The sequence below is a fragment of the Heteronotia binoei genome, chromosome 21 (genome assembly GCF_032191835.1).
Source record: "Heteronotia binoei isolate CCM8104 ecotype False Entrance Well chromosome 21, APGP_CSIRO_Hbin_v1, whole genome shotgun sequence".
In the NCBI taxonomy this organism is placed as follows: domain Eukaryota; kingdom Metazoa; phylum Chordata; class Lepidosauria; order Squamata; family Gekkonidae; genus Heteronotia; species Heteronotia binoei.
The window spans coordinates 156476301-156489601 of record NC_083243.1 but is presented as its reverse complement, the minus strand read 5'-3'; the positions used below and the strand labels follow the sequence as shown (position 1 = coordinate 156489601).

The window sequence follows — 13301 nt, the reverse complement described above, 5'->3', positions numbered from 1 at the left end:
AAGTCTTGCATTTTTTTGTAATGCTCAGAGGATGCTTGTGGTATATGCGTGTTTAAATCATTGCTTCATTCTTAATGCCTTTTACTGTTTGTTTACACTTTTCCCGGAAGCCATTTAGGAGCATCTGTGTGGAGTGGCCAGCCTTCTTTTTCACTGTAGAGGTTCTTGCTCTAGATCGCAGGTGTTGCACTGATGAGGAAAGGGATCTATTGCCTACTTGTTGCTTGCACCTTATTTTAAACTGTGTGTGTCCTTTTGCTTGTGTTGCATCTGATTTACTGCCACTTCCTAATGTTTGTGTCTCCCTCTCACTCACTCAATTTCCAGGCTTGCTTACAAAGCGCCTTTGGAAGGCCTTGCATCTTTCTTCCTCCGGGACTCTTTCCCATTACTGTACAGGTAGGTGAGGGCAGGTGAGATGTTCAGAATCACATACGTGCTTTTTGTATCCAGCCTGTGAATATACTGAAACTGAACCCAGATTGTATGGAAGTCAGTCTTGAATGACATCATGTTTTCCAAATCTGGCATATACGGCTTGTTCAGAAACCTTGAACTGATAGCTCCTTGAAGATCTTCCTTTCCTTAAAGAAGCAATAACTATTTATAAAATATGTTTTGCAAGTGGTAGTAAATGCCTCCTTATCTGGACCCATGTAGTGTATCTGCTAGCTTTATAGGCTTTGTGTGTGAGAGAGAGGGCAGATGTTCCAACCAGAAAGGTTGTGAGATTAATATTTGTTCAATTATTAGAGGTCCTTAAGGGTAACATGTTGGTACTATTTATTTATTTTATTTTCTTTATAGCCCGCCCTCCTCTGTGCAACAAGGCTCAGAGTAGGGGACAGCCATTCCAAATAACAACATTCACAAACAACCTGAATAATTCAACTAACAGTTTACAGATGGCACATAAGATGAGGGAGAAGGAAGGATGGAAGGAGCCAGGTTAGATGGGAAACTGTTCATATCCTCAGCTATAGGCCTGGCAGAACATCTCTGTCTTATAGGCCCTGAGGAACTGCATAAGTCCCACAGGGCATGTATATTGTAAAGCAGAGAGTTCCACCAAGTCACACCAGGGCCAAAGAAAGCCCTGGCTCTGGTTGAGGACAGCCAGAGATTTTTTGGGGGTAGGGATCACCAGTAAGTTCTTCTACCCTGAACATAATGCTTTTTGGGGAATATACCAGGAAAGGCTATCCCACAGATACGCTGGTCCCAGACCGTTTAGGGCCTTAAAGGTCAATACTAAAACCTCAAACCTGATCTGGTATTAAACCTGGAGCCAGTGTAGCTGGTGGAGTGTCAGTTGAATGTGGGCTGTCAATAGAGTTCCTGTAAGAACCTGCCCTGCTGCAACCTGGACCAGTCATTCTCAAGGGTAGTCATGCATAGAGCAAGTTACAGTAATCTAGCCTGGAGGTGATGGTTGTATGGATCATTATGGATAGGTCAGGGTGAGACAGGAAGGGAACCAGCTGCCTAATCTGGCATAGATGAAGAAATGCCAGTCTAGCAGCGTTTGTGATCTGGGTCTCCATTGATGAGGAGGCATCCAGAAACACACCCAGGCTCTTGATGGTCGGCACTGATGTTAAAGGCATACTGTCAACAGCCAGAAGTTGGCACCCAAACCATGATTCATCCCTGTCAAGCCTCAGAACCTCCATCTTAGATAGATTCAGTCTCAGACAGCTCTGTTTCAACCATCCAACCACAGCCTTTAGCCCCTCAGCCAAAATAGCTGGGGTGGTATCTGGCCAGCAGCCCATCAACAGATACAGCTGAGCAAGGTGGTGCATATAGATGTTGAATACAATTGGAGAGAGAATTGCCCCTTGTGGGACCCCACATACCAAAAGATATTGTGGTGAAACTCTCTATTCTATTGCCACCCTCTATCCCGACCTTCGAGAAATGAGGCAAGCCACTTCAAGACTGCCTCATGAATTCCATGGCAGCAAGGCAGTGGGTCAACAAATCATGGTCGACCACGTCAAATGCAGCTGTCAGATCGACCAATAACAGCAATGCTGACTCACCTCAATCCAGCTACCTATGAAGATCATCCATAAGGGCAATCAGCAATGTCTCTGTCCTATATAGCAAGGGCAGAAATTCGACTGGAATGGGTCTAGAGCCAATGTGTGCTTCAGGAAGGTCTGGAGCTGTTCTGCCACCGCTGTCTCAGTTACCTTACCCAGAAATGAAAGGTTCTATACTGGGTGGTAATATCATGTTCTCTGGGCGCAGGCAGGCGGGAGTCCAAAGCCAGTCCAAGGTCAAAGTCCAGGAAATCAAGCAGCAGCCCAGTCATCAAAGCAAAATCACAAACTGGAATCAGAAGTCAGTGTCCAAAAGCCAAAGGATTAGGGTGCCAAGGAATTCAAGTAGGTCAGGATCAGGAATCATCTCTAAGTTTTTGCCTGACGGGGTCCAGACACAGTGAACATCAGCTGAATTGCCGGCTGGCAGCAATAAATCAATTATGCAGTAAGAGGGTCCTGCTCTTGACTCTTCTGGGTCTGCGTCTGTTAACCCTGTTGGTTCTTTCTGGACAGGCCCCTAGGCAGAGCCCCTGACAGGTAATTGGATGGATCTAGAGATGGTTTCTTTAACAGCAGTGCTACAACCGCTTCCTTTAATTCCCCCAGGGTAGACCCCTGAACTTAGGGACAGATTTATGTAGGGTTTTTCTGTAGCAGGAACTCCTTTGCATATTAGGCTACACACCCCTGATATAGCCAGTCCTCCAAGTGCTTACAGGGCTCTTAGTATAGGGCCTACTGTAAGCTCCAGGAGGATTGGCTACATCAGGGGTGCATGGCCTAATATGAAAAGGAGTTCCTACTACAAAAAAAGCCCTGGATTTATAATGTCTGCCAGGGGCCCCCATATTCTTTCACCACTGACTTTCACCAGCCATGGTGGACACAGGTCTAAGAGGCAAGTGATAGGCTTAACAACAACCAGGATCCTGTCAGCATCAGCTGGGGAGAATTGGCTGAAGTTGTCCAGTGCTGAATCCAAAGATGGCCAAGGGGCTTTTAGTTCCTGCACTGTACCAATGTTGGCAGGCAGGTCATGACAGAGTCCACAAAAAAGCTTGTAAGGGAAATTATTGACCATATTACCTAATTGACCTAATCATTGTGCTGGGCAACAACTAGTGGATGTGATGGAGGATGTAAAAAATTCCCTTTTAGTAGTCTTCACCGCCCTCTCATAGAATTTCATAAATATCCTAAGGTTGTTCTTGCGACTTCATCACAAGATGGTCACCAAACTTGCTCTAGTCACCTAAGCTCCCACTAGACAGGTACAAGGCAAAACCACAAAGTGGTTGCCACACTACCCTAGGATTATGCTACCACCAGTCCCCAAGGGAGTAAGCCTCTAGCACTCCTGCGTCTAAGATCAAAGAAGTCAGCCCTGCAAGATGGGACCCTTACAAGGTGAGTTGAGGCAAACAGTTATTCTAGCCAATCTGGGCTAAAGCACTGGATTCAGATTGAAGCACCATTTCCAAGAACACCACAAGATATAATTAAAATGATTTATTAAAAGAATTTATTAAAAGAAAGGACATACAATATAAGAGCAATGAGGGTAAAATAATAAAGCTAAATATCTAAGCCACACTCATTTACAAACACTGGTTCTAGATCCAGATGTTATCTGACAAGACTGTTACATCAGTAACGCTGTCCAGCCATCTCATCTTTTGCTGTCCCCTTCTTCTTTTGCCTTCTGTCTTTCCCAGCATCAGGATCTTCTCCAGTGAGTGCTCCCTTCTCATTTGGTGGTCAAAGTATTTGAGCTTCAGCTTCAGCATCTGACCTTCCAGGGAACAGTCTGGGTTGATTTCCCTTAGGACTGACTGATTTGATCTTCTTGCAATCCAAGAGATTCTCAAGATTCTTCTCCAGTACCACAGCTCAAAAGCATCTATTCTTCTGCCCTCGGCCTTCCTTATGGTCCAGCTCTCACAGCCATACATTACTACTGGGAATACCATCGCTTTGACTATACGGACTTTTTATTATACTGCCCAGGTTTGCCATAGCTGTCCTCCGAAGGAGCAAACGTCTTTTAATTTCAGTTTGGTGTAGTGGTTAAGTGTGCCGACTCTTATCTGGGAGAACCAGGTTTGATTCCCCACTCCTCCACTTGCACCTGCTAGCATGGCCTTGGGTCAGCCATAGCTCTGGCAGAAGTTGTCCTTGAAAGGGCAACTGCTGTGAGAGCCCTCTCCAGCCCCACCCACCTCACAGGGTGTCTGTTGTGGGGGAGGAAGGTAAAGGAGATTGTGAGCCGCTCTGAGACTCTTTGGAGTGGAGGGCGGGATATAAATCCAATATCTTCTTCTTCATGGCTACAGTCACCATCTACAGTGATCTTGGATCCCAGAAATGTGAAGTCTGTCACTACTTCCATGTCTTCCCCTTCTATTTGCCAAGATGTGATGGGGCCGGATGCCATGATCTTAGTTTTTTTAATGTTGAGTTTCAAGCCTACTTTTGAGCTCTCCACTTTCACCCTCAACAAGAGGTTCTTTAGGTCCTCACTTTCTGCCATTAGAGTGGTATCATCTGCATATCTGAGGATGTTGATGTTTTTCCCGGCAGTCTTAATTCCGGTTTGTGCTTCATCCAGGCCAGCATACCGCATGATGTACTCTGCATATAAATTAAATAAGCAGGATGACAATATACATCCTTGTCGAACTCCTTTTCCTATTCTAAACCAATCAGTTGTTCCATATCCCATTCTGACCGTTGCTTCTTGACCTTTATACAGGCTTTTCAGGAGACATGTGAAGTGGTCTGGTACTCCCATCTCTTTAAGGACTTGCCACAGTTTGTTGTGATCCACGCAATCAAAGGCTTTAGCATAGTCAATGAAGCAGAAATAGATGTTTTTCTGATACTCCCGTGCTTTCTCCATAATCCATCGAATGTTGGCAGTCTGATCTGTAGTTCCTCTACCTCTCCGAAACCCAGCTTGAACTTCTGGTAGTTCCTGATCTACATACTGCTGAAGTGTAGCTTGTAGGATCTTTGACATGACCTTGCTGGCATGTGAAATGAGTGCAATGGTACGATACTTTGAACATTCTTTGGAATTACCCTTCTTTGGGATTGGAATATAAACTGACCTTTTCCAATCCTGTGGACACTGTTGCGTTTTCCAAATTTGTTGACATAATGTGTGTATCACTTTAACAGCATTATCTTTTAGGACTTTGAATAGCCCAACAGGGATACTGTCATCTCCGCTCGCTTTGTAATGCTTTCTAAGCCCCATTTGACTTCACACTTCAGGATGTCTGGCTCAAGGTCAGCGATTTCACTGTCATGGTTGTCAAGGACATTAAGATTCTTCTTGTATAATTCTTCTGTGTATTCTTGCCACCTCTTCCTGATCTCTTCTGCTTCTGTTAGGTCCCTACCATTTTTGTCCTTTATCATGGCCATCTTTGCACAAAATGTTCCCTTGATTTCCAATTTTCTTGAAAAGATCTCTTGTCCTTCCAATTCTGTTATTTTCCTGTATTGCTTTGCATTGTTCCTTCAGGAAGGCCTCCTTATCTCTCCTTGCTGTTTGCTGGAAATCTGCATTCAGTTGCTTGAATCTTTCCTTTTCACCTTTGCCTTTCGCTTTCCTTCTTTCCTCAACTATTTGTAAAGTCTCATCAGACAGCCACTTTGCTTTCTTGCTTTTCTTTTTCTTTGGGATGGTGCTATTGCTGCCTTCTGTACAATGTCACGAACCTCCGTTCATAGTTCTTCAGGCACTCTATCAACTCTAGTTCCTTAAACTTATTCTTCACCTTCACTGTATATTCATAAGGGATGTGATCAAGTCAAACATGGATGGCCCAATGGCTTCCCCAGTTTTCTTCAGTTTAAGCCTGACTTTTGCAATGAGTAGCTCATGATCTGAGCCGCAGTCAGCACCAGGTCTTGTTTTTGCTGACTGTAAGGAGCTTCTCCATCTTTGACTGCAGAGTATATAATCAATCTGATTTCTGTGTTGTCCGTCAGGTGATGTCCATGTGTAGAGTCCCTACAGAAAACCCAATACCTGAAATAGTGTTCTGTATAGAATTCAAGGAAGAACATATTCCTGTCTGCCTGCCAAGACCCACACAAAGGGATGCTGACATGCAACCCCAGACAAAGAAAACACCCACAGTATATACCTTCAGCCAGCTGTAACAACTTGACAAGTCCCAGCCTCTCATACAATGGAAATTTGACCCTTGTTTCAAGTTAGTTTATTATTGTGAGGTCAAGAGGCTCCAGACACCCTCTGTTTGAAGGAGGAACCATGGAACCATACACCCTAGTAATCTAGATGTTTAGACTTGAGGCTATTAGAATGGACTCTAGGAATGTTAACCATGTAAACTGTTCTCTAAGGCAGAATGCATCAGCATTTGTTTGGGGGGAAAAAACCCTTTAGCTAGACTACAAAGCATTGTGGAAAAATGAACAAGAAAAGCCAATTGAAACTGAATGACAAAAATGGCTTAGTTGCTGGATTTGGGGGTCTACCCAGAGTGATTAGAAGAGGCTGTGGTGATACCACTCTTGAAAAAGCTGCCTCTACAGATTCTTCAAATTACCACCCAGTTTTGAATCTTTCATTTCTGGGTAAGGTAATTGAGATAGCTGTAGGCAATTAGCTCCTGGAAACTGACCAGAAGCACAGGGGATTGGGGAGAGCGGTGGAAACTGACCAGAAGCACAGGAGCTGAGGAATCATGCTGGCGCAAGGCTGTCTGGAAAAATGAAACAAACACAAACCAAACAACCAGATGGATCAGATGAACCAGTTCAGAACAAACCACAAATTGGCCATTTTTAACATGAATTGTGATTCGTGGTTCGGTTCATGCCCATCCCTAATACAGAATACTCTAGCCAGGATATTGACTGGTATGGGTCATATCATTCCAGTCTTGGCCCAGCTACACTGGTTTCCAGTTTGCTTATGGGTACAATTCAAGGTACTGGTCTTGAATTTTAAAGCTATGTATGGTTTGGTGCCAGCATTCCTGAAGAACCACCTACTCCCTTATGAATCCACCCAACCGTCATGCTTGTCTTTTCGGGCCCTGCTTCAGATGCCCCACCTTATGAAATCCTGGAGAGGGCCTTCTTGGTCTTGGCACCAAAGCTCTGGAACTCTCTCCCCAGGGAGGTTCATCTGTTCCCTTCTGTAGCTATCTTGTATGTTTTGTATGCACTTTAACTGTTTTGTATTATTTTAACTGTTTTTAAACTCTTTTAAAAATTGCTTTAATGATACATGTTTGTGAGTGGGGTTGATTTTAATGATTTTATAATGTAATTTTATTGCATTTTAAATTGTTAGCTGCCTTGGAATACCTTGAAAGGACAAAAAAGTTGGATATAAATTTTGTAAATTAAAAAAACCAAATAATGTGGCATTTATTATGGGCACTCTTCAGTGGCCAGTTGTTCTTTTTCTCAGCAGTGGCAGGCATATTTGTGAACTGGCAGGCATTGTGTGTGTGTGTGACATCCCTGCTGCTCTTTTCTCAGGTGGGCTGTTTAGCTACCTGCTTGGAGAAGTCCCCAGTTCAAATATCACCTTTGCCGCAGAATTCACAAGATAGCCTTACGCAAACCATTGTCTCCGTCAGGTGTAGTTGCTCATCTGCAGTGTGAGGACAATAATAGTGGCCTGCTTTAGCCCAGCATTCTTTTGCAGCTGCACTGAACTATTGGATGTGGATGTAAGCAAATGTTGATTTTCTGTGCGCATCTTTAAATACTTACATATTAGGGAGCTACTGAGTCATTTTAATTTTGCTTTTGCAAGGACAGAACATTAATAGCCTTCTCTCCAATCATATGATTTGCTATAAATAAAAGGGAAGCACAGAATCAGATATGACTGCTGTGTTAAGTGCGCTGACCACAGCTGGTTTTAGATTCCCTTGCTTGCTGGTGAAGGGTACTGTTTACAGCAGAGGTGCGGAACCTTTTTTTTGCCAAGGGCCATTTGGATATTTATAACATCATTCGCGGGCCATACAAAATTATCAACTTAAAAAACAGTGCTCTGCTGAGGGAGAACAATTCAGGCCGAGAAAATTAATGCAGTGTTTTTCTATTTGAAGTCATGTGGAGAGAGCCTAATTTGGCGCAACCCCCCCCCCCCCGGCTCGCCATCCTAGGCAAATGCCTAGGTCCAGAGCTTTTTTTGTAGAAAAAGCCAAGCAGGAACTCATTAGCATATTGGACCACACCCCCTAATATTAGCATATTAGGTCACACAATCATTAGCATATTAGGCCACACCATCTGGGATAATCAAGTGCGAACTGAACTGGTGGTAGCTGGCTCCTACCTCCCACCCCTCCCTTCATGCGGAAACTGCAGCTGTTCCCAGCAGACCTTTAAAGGCACCCACATATCCCAGCAGCAGTCCTTCACAATGCTCACCACTCAGGCTCCACAGACAGAAAGAGAGAGAGGAAGGAAGGAAGGAAGGAAGGAAGGAAGGAAGGAAGGAAGGAAGGAAGGAAGGAAGGAAGGAAGGAAGGAAGGAAGGAAGGAAGGAAGGAAGGAAGGAAGGGAGGGGAAAAAAAGAAACTACATACAAGACAAGATGGTGGGGCCGCAACCCCGCTTATATGCATGTCCCAGAACCACCCCCCCAGATTCCCATACCAAATCACGGCAGTCAAGCTTCGCACCAGAGCTGCTCATTGGTTCCCTTTTTAAGAGTCCTGATCTCAGAGTATATCCCAGAGTCTCTAGCATTCCTGCAATTGCCCAGGCACACAAAAGCATCCTGCCAAGCATAAAGTCCAGTACATAACAAAAGGGAAATAAAGAAATGAGGGGGAAACTTACCTGAACTGTGACAGTTACTTTTCCAGGCCCTGCAGCAATCCTGGCCCGCCAGCTGGGCCGCAGGGAGGCCTCCGCACAGTGCGGCTGGGCTCCACGATCCTAGCTAGCTAGCCTGGTCCCAGGGAGGCCATCATATGGCTCAGCTTGGCCCAGCAATCTCCAAGGGCCAGACCAAGTGATCTCGAGGGCCATAATCATTCCGCACCCCTGGTTTACAGCTAGGTACATGTGAGTTTATGGCCAAACACAATATAAGAGGAGTGGTAATGGCTCTGGACTGGCTGTTCATTGTTATTAAGAAGAGTTCATTTATCATTCAGACAATAATATATATCTATGAAAGGGAGAGTCATGCATACCCTTTCCTGATGGGTTTGTTCTACTCTTGTAGGTTCTTGCCCAAATTTGATGATAAATAGGAATGAAGCACAAGAGCAAAAGCCTGGAAGAGCAACTTCCTCTAGGTCCCAGTCAGCCATGAAGACTCATTGGCCGCTGCGTTTATCCCTCTCATCAGATGGTGCCAGGCAGTTCAACAGCCTGGTTTCTCAGGAGAATCTTGATGCTCAGGTGAGCGATAGTTGAGTGCACATGTTGTCAGCTGCTACCGCAGGTACTAGGGCTGACAATGCATGAGAGAGGCCATGTTGGCTGTCAGCCGCAAGGCCAGATTGTGGATCCAGCAGGGCATCAGAGTCTAAACTTTATTATTTATTTATTTATGTTATTTATAGTCTGCCTTTTTCTCACTGGGACTCAACGTGAGTCAATAAAATCAGTAGAATGGAATGCTCAGTAAACAATGAAATACGATTTGGGTTATATAAAATATAAAAACAGAACTGAAGCAAAGCAAATTGTGAGCATTATGCATTAAATGAAGCATAGTTACACAGTAGGATCCAGATTACAGCAAACTATACACAGTAAAGGTAAAGGTAGTCCCCTGTGCAAGTGCCAGTCGTTTCCGACTCTGGGATGACGTTGCTTTCACAACATTTTCACGGCAGACTTTTTATGCGGTGGTTTGGCATTGCCTTCCCCAGTCATCTACACTTTCCCCCCAGCAAACTGAGTACTCATTTTACCGACCTCGGAAGGATGGAAGGCTGAGTCAACCTGGAGCTGGCTACCTGAATCAGCTTCCGCTGGGATCAAACTCAGGTCATGAGCAGAGGGCTCTGACTGCAGTACTGCAGCTTTACCGCTCTGCGCCACGGGGCATACACAGTAGTAGTCCCTAATAATTTATTCAAGTAATTCTGTGAACCATTTTGTGCAGTGCAACCCTGTTATCTGTGCAGAAAAGCCCTCTTGAATAATTCAGTTTTGCATATTTTGTGGAAAGCCAGGAGAATGGGAGCCTTTCTGACCTCTTCAGGCAAACCGTTCCACAAGGTGGGGGGCACAACACAGAAGACATGTGTATGGGCAGTTGTTGATTTTATTTATTTATTATTTCAATTTATATCCCACCCTCCCTCCAAGCAGGCTCAGGGTGGATTACAGCAAATTTAAAACATTAGATAAATTACAAATAAGTAAGAACAATTAAAACAGCATAAAACTGATCATATGTGTAACCATACATATCGACTGATTTCGCACTAGGCTTGTTCCAGGTGGAGAGCCCTTTTGCTCCTAGCACTTCTCTCCATTTTCACACAAGCTGCCCGGGAACTGCGAGTTGGCCCACCACTTTTCCGCAGCAAGCAAGATCCTATTACAAGCAGTTTCTGCTTGCAGTGGGAAAGTCGCACACCAACTCTGAACTCCGGGGCAGCTTGTGCGAAAACGGAGAGAAGCGCCGGGGGCAAAAGGGCTCTCCACTCGGAACAAGCCATAGTGCGAAATCAGTCATGGCTTCCAGTTGGTGTTACAAGGCCTCTAGGACCATCTTATCTGGACTTTGTAAGATAGTAACTGCAACTTCAGCAGGGGAGGATGGATATTTTATTGGATGACCATCGCTTCAGTCTGGTGGAACAACTCTGTTTTACAGGCCTGGCAGAATGGCAGTAAGTCCCACAGGGCCATGATCTCTAGTGGGAGCATGTTCCACCAGGCCACGACCAGGTCAGAAAAAGCTGTGACTCTGGTCGAGGCTAGATGGATGTCCTTTGGGCTGGGGACAACCAGCAAATATTGGTCCACAGAGCATAAGGCTCTGTGGGGCACATATGGGGAGAGGTGGTACCTCAGGTATGTTGGTCTCAGGTCGTGCAGAGCTTTGAAGGTCAGTACCAACACCATGAAACAGATCCTGAACTTAATTGGTAGTTAGTGCAATTGATGTAGCACCAGCCAAATGTGTGCTTGCATAGGTGATGCAGTCAGCAGGTGTGCAACTGCATTTTGCACCTGCTGGAGTTTCTGGATCAGCTGCAACGGCAAGCCCACATAAAGCAAGTGACAGTTATCAAGACTGGAAGTGACCATTGCATGGGTCACTGTAGCCAAGTCCCAGGGGAGAGATAGGGCACCAGCTGCCTGATCTGCTGAATCATAAAAGACACACCTGGCAACGCTAAAACAACATACAGTCCGAGTCAATAGAAAAATAGCATTAAAATACCTTATGCTAATTAAAACAATTCAGATGGCGATAAATGAAATGTCCCGACTTCTGAAGATAGGCAAGGTGTGCTGGAGAACCTGAGAGCAGCAGATAGTCATTATCCTATCGCAGTCCTCAGCCAAAGGCCTGGCAGAACATCTCTGCCTTACAGGTCCTGCAGAAGGATAAGAGATCCTGCAGGGCATGGACGTTCTCTGGCAGAGTTCCACCAGGCAGGGGCCAGGGCCGAAAAGTCCTTGGCCCTGGTCGTGGACAGCTGGATCTCTCTCAGGCTGGGGACCACCAGAAAATTTTTCAAACCTGATCTTAACGTTCTGTTGGGGTGACAAACCAGTCCAAATTTCCAGACCAGCTCAGCAAGGGGGCGCATGTAGATATTGAACAACATTGGTGAGAGAATCACTCACTGCAGCATCCCACTCTCAAGTGGAAAATGCAAGGAAACCTTCTCACCAAGCGCCAAGGTGGTACGTTAGGAGATTTGCTGGTTGGCACCTCTAGAAGGCCCTGGTCAAATGACTGAAGGTGAAATCGTGGAGCATAAGGGGAGGAGAGACAGTCTCGCAGAGCTGAAGACCCAAGGCCATGAAGGACTTTGTATGTGACAGCCTGCTGTGTTCATTCTTTTCATAGATGAAGCAAGCCCACAGTGGTCGAGCAGCCAGCAGCACAGGATCCCTGGAAAGGGCGTTCTGCTCCTCTGAGTCTTCTTCCAAATCCATCATGTCCACAGCAGTGGATTCTCCAGCCAAGCCTAAGTCTTTCTTCCGATTCTCCTTGTTTTCTCCCTTGATGCGGACTAATGACGTTGACCTGGATTCCAGTCCCCTGCCTATTTCTGGCTCCAAGGGGTGCCTCCGTAAGTGTCTCAGATCTGTAGCAGCCAGTGACCCAAAGCTAGAGGAACTGCAGAACTTCTCAGAACCAGTCATCACCAGGGTAATGGACTGCATCTATGTGGGAAACCTACATGCAGCTTACAGTGGGCAGGTGCTGTGCAAGAACAACATTAACAGCATTATTGACATGAGCAGTTTGCCCAGGGACTGTAGCCCAAGTTTCATCCCCTGTACCTGCAGCCAAGGGCCGAAACATAGCTGGTCCCGCCTCAGGGTGCATATGCAGGGGCACTCGAAGGAGGAATGCATTTCTCTGCAACAGCCTTGCTTCTGGGACATCAATGAGTGCCTTGAAGCCTCTCTGGAGAAAAGGAAGCGGGTTCTGATTCACTGCAGGGATGGCTACTCTCTGGCTCCTACCTGTGTCATTCAGTACCTGATGGTGAAGCACAACATGAGGCTGCTGCCTGCCTATGACTTTGTCAGGGCCAGATACCCACTTAATATCAAGGAATGCCACCAAGACCTGCTGGTGGGTCTGGAGAGATCTCTTTGGCCCGAAGAAGGCGATGCAGAGTGCTTAAAACAGGTCTTGTCAAGGAAGATGGCATGGACTTAGGGGCAAACTAGGCATGGTGATGGCAGTTTTATTGCTTTTTACATGGGATTAAACCAATGACATACAAAGGGATCTAATTTTAAAAGCAAAAGGGGAGCAAGGGGGAGGAGTGCAGAACCTTCCCCCCTGCGTGTGGGTTGTCTCCCTGCAGCCATTTCCTCCCCTTTCTCCCAGAAGAGCACATTTATAGTTCTGGAACTCTGGTGAGGGGGAAAAAAATCCTTGCACTTGTCCAGAGAGATTATAGGAAAGCAACACACAGGCAGGGAAAGGATTCTGTTCTGTTCACCTCTGTACCCCTTTTGTTTTAAAGTGGGGCTTCCATCCCTTCTTTTTACATGACATGGGAAGATCCACATCTTAAAATG

The 13301-nt window shown here is 45.5% G+C and overlaps 1 long non-coding RNA gene across 1 annotated transcript; it reads left to right on the top strand.

Annotated features, from left to right (window-relative positions):
• The first annotated feature begins 321 nt into the window (after window positions 1-321).
• Window positions 322-12176, top strand: LOC132589379 (uncharacterized). The gene is made up of 3 exons (XR_009556594.1): window positions 322-413; window positions 9289-9467; window positions 12109-12176. It is a non-coding gene; the product is annotated as an uncharacterized LOC132589379 (long non-coding RNA).
• Window positions 12177-13301: the final 1125 nt, after the last annotated feature.